This window comes from Phalacrocorax carbo, chromosome 9 (assembly GCF_963921805.1).
Source record: "Phalacrocorax carbo chromosome 9, bPhaCar2.1, whole genome shotgun sequence".
In the NCBI taxonomy this organism is placed as follows: Eukaryota; Metazoa; Chordata; class Aves; order Suliformes; family Phalacrocoracidae; genus Phalacrocorax; species Phalacrocorax carbo.
The window spans coordinates 19113793-19117941 of record NC_087521.1 but is presented as its reverse complement, the minus strand read 5'-3'; positions in this window follow the sequence as shown (position 1 = coordinate 19117941).

The window sequence follows — 4149 nt, the reverse complement described above, 5'->3', positions numbered from 1 at the left end:
AGACTAGGAGGGAAAGGCTTTGTCTGCTACACCACACTGCACGGTCAGCACGTAGTATGAGAATAGGTCCCTTTTCATCTGGCGCAGAATGTATTTCTGTAGGAAGAACACCGAGCGTGCAGGTCTGCAGAGAGAAAGGAGAAGTGCCACACGCCACAGAATTGTTGGTTTGGTCCTCTGACTGCAGTGACCATGCGTGGAAAAGGGAGCCTCAGCCTCTTTCTCTAGCTCCAAGTTCTCCACGGGAAGCCTGGGTACTGGGTTCTGGCTGAAGATGGGTATCCTCTGCGGGGTGAGTCCTGACTGTCCCTGTGCCAGCCACCACCTCTGCACTGCTCCAGCTCAGATGCTTTCCTCGGACTATTTCTCAAGCTTTTATTTCCCCAGTCTCCCTACCCCTCTTTCTCTCAACTGAGTTAATATACATATAGGAAGGATTAGCCAAAGCCTATGTCTAGGTAGGGAAATGAAAAGGCTTTTATCCCATAGAAAAGAGTATCTAGTAAGCAGGACAAGCTAAGTTACTAGGGGATACCTGAGCACAAGGTATTTTTGATGCAACCCAGCTCCATCTCTTTTCTTGTAGAGCTGCAGGAAGGGGGGATGGTGCTGTCCAAAGAGAAAGTTGGCAGGCTCCTGTGTAACAAAACCTGCTCAAACATGAAAGAAATAGAAATCAAAAATGCAAAAAATTCATGCAAGTGCAAGACATAAAAAACAGACTGGAAAGAAGAAATACAGCAGGTCAGTAAAGCTATTAGATGGCTAATTAAATAGCACAGTATGTAATGTCATCCTCTTATTCTTGTATAACAGATAATATTAATTTCATGAAATATCATGATAATGACCAGAAACATAATTCCTGTTTTGTTTTGAATAAATGCAGGAAGCTGGCTGTAAAAGAGAAGGTGAAAAACAGGTTAAAGGATATTTAACCACTCACAGCAGGCTCAGAAAATTTGTGAATACAACTTGTGTAGCTTTGCATTGGTGCAAATAAGCAGAGCATGAAGCTGGTTGGTCCATTTCCATCAGTCAATGTGAGAGACAGAAACAGTCAGGGAGAACAGGCTGCAAATCTTCTATGTCTCAGCCCAGGTAATTGTTTTTTGCACACTTGAATTTATATCCTGAAACACGAGGCCACTGTAAAGCAAATGACCAACAGTTTTGCCATCCTGAACAAAAATGCAGCCTTCAGAAAAATTCAGCACTTCAACTAAAGGAAAAGATATTACAGATTTCAAATTTATTTAATGTGACTAAGAAAATTATAAATGGAAAATTATTGAATAGCTGTTTTTTTCTGAACATTTTCTTGGCATGGCTTATGTGTTGCTTCTCCAGTTGGGTTACAGTGTAAATTAAAGATATTTTTCTTGGTAAGGTTTGTTACATATTTATAATATGTCTACAATTCACACAGAAAGTGGAGTCTGAGGAATAAGACCATGAATAGTCCTATGCCTTGTATGAATTATCAACTAAAGCATACAGAAGAGCCTACCACTCATATTAGAACTAAATCTTGAGTATCAATGAAAAATATGGTTGTTTAGTGGTGTCTGGATAGGATTCAATTATGGATGGTGTATTTATTTTAAACATATAAGATGCATTCTAGAGATATCCAGGAACAAAAATGAGCTGAAATTGGCTGAGCACTGAATGGAAAAAATAATGATCCGTGTTACATATCTTGTGCACTGGAGTCTACAGATGAGGGATTAGAAAATTAAGGCCATGGCTATTTACACTGCACCGCACAGACTGCTCTGAGTGTTAGCTGAGTGTTGGCACCCAGCAGATAGACATCCAACTTTATCTGTGATTTAAGTACATCTTCTGTGACACAAAAGGATAGCACGAGGCATGAGTAGTAGCTACTATATCAAAGCCGAACGCCAGCTTCCTCCCTCAGATTGAACTCCTATATGTGCCGAAGTGCTCACGTGCCTTCCCTGCCCTGGTGTGCTGTGTGAGAGGGCCCTGATGCACGGGCAGCTCCTCCGAATAGTCGGTACTTGTGAGAACTGGCATCCCGTGGCTGGAGGTGGGGCTCTAGAGCAGAGAGCGTATAATTCACACAAGACACATATAGCCACAGAGGGGCCACAAAAGGTTTCTTCTGCTGACTCCAGTGACAGACAAAGCTTCCCAGTCATACAGGTGTGAGGAGAAGCCTGGCCGTCATTTGTGTTCAGGCACTCAAAGTCATCTTTTTCCAGCCACTGCTGTGACACAGCAGGTTCATGTGGGGAGGTACTGTCCCTGGGCATGCAAAAAGTGTGGTGGTAGGAAGGGAAACTCTTTTCCAAAGGAGGTGGCTGTTGAAGAAGAGGGTTTCTAATTCCATAAGTATTGGTAGCAGAATATGAAGCACAACACAGAAGCAGAGCCCCATCCACTTACTTGGTAAAGATAAGCTAAAGAAGCTCATTTGCTTTTGCAGTTCTCACCATGTGTGATCCCTCCAAGATCCCTTTAATTTACATATTTATGTATACCGTTGCTGAGGAAGATGATTAAACTTCCCTGTTACGACCCACCTTTGACTCAATGCATTATTGTATTACTTTCTACATCCTTCACTGTATGTGTTTAGACAGGACTTCTGAAATATCGTGCCCGTGTTTCCCGACGGAGAGGCCGGTGGCCTGCGGAAAACCTCTTCTGTCTCAGAAAGCCACAGGACTGCACACAGTGTTTTAGTCTTGCCTTGTTCTAAACAAACCTTACAAATGACCTTTGCCCATCTATCTGCTTGCATTTGAGCCCTGAGTGCTTTGCTGCCTATTTTAATTTTTTTCCTGGTGGGATGACATACATCCATGAGTGAGGAGTTACTGGCATTAGGACATTTCCAGAAGGATTAATTCTGGCTAGTTTCTCATAACCATACCCTTTCACTTCCCTGCTACTTTTACTCTGCTTTGGGGTGACAGCCTTCGTTTATTGCTTAGAACCAGCAATGCCAGAAGGAGAGGCATTAACATCCTGCAGTGCAAGCCAGTTTTTAAGAAATAAACTCTTTTTGTTAGTAGCAACTGTGAGCCACAAGTGGAAACTGAGCATCTGGGCAAGCTACATCTCAGAAGAACTTAAGAAGATGAGCCATCAGGAAAATCTGAGCCAGGAGTACAAACACTAGCCTATATCATCCCAGACAGTAGAGTATCATCAGCGATACCCATACTACTGGGATCACTGGTAGGGACCAGCTCTTTCAAAGCTTCTCACAAGGTTAAGTAAGATCCAGTCACAGCAACTAACTATCTGTACGTGGCTGAAGTCCTGGGACTGGTCTCAAATAAGTTTTGGAAACCAAATGCATTGCAAAACAAACAAAAAAACAGAAAGGGGGCAAAATATTTTATGGTTGTTTCATAGAAAATGGAACTTTATAATAGGGTTTTTGTTGCAAAAAAATTGTGCGTGTTCTTTGGAACATTTACTCTTTATGTACTCTTATAAGAGCTATTCATATAAACACATACTTTTTTCCAAGAGACCAATACAGTTTTATGGTTTATGCAATCATGTTAAAAATTACTTATCTAGATGATACAAAACCAAGAGAGTGAAGAGCTGACCCCTTAAGTCCCTGAGGATATTAGTTTCAGTAGGATCAGGACTTCATTTCATTTCTTACTCCCTGACATACTCTGGTAAAATTGTTAATTATTGTATCTGATCGCCGTGTGCTAAACTGACCTACAATTTTCTAGCTCATAGGCAGTTGTCACAGTAGTACAAAGGATTCACTGCTTTTAAGCAAAACAGAGTCAAAAGATTTTTATGGCATTTTGGATATTGCAGTAGGCTTTAAAGAGCTTAGTGATGATACAGTTGGAATTAAGGTACAAGTCTCAAGTAATATTTTGTGGCACTTGATGCTTGCTGTTATTAGCATGTTTAGTTGCCTTCCTTCTCAGTGAGTCTGCATTTGTACGAATCACTGAGGTCCTGTAGTACGGCATGGGAGCATCTCTGTCTAAATCAATACATAAATCTCGTTCCTTAAAACTAACAAAATTAAAAGAGGAGATGTCAGTTTAAAAACTATTTAAAGTAGTGTCGGCCACCTTCTTTTTACTGTCACCTGCCTGGAAAGTAATGAAGAGAACAGATACAACTAAATATGAA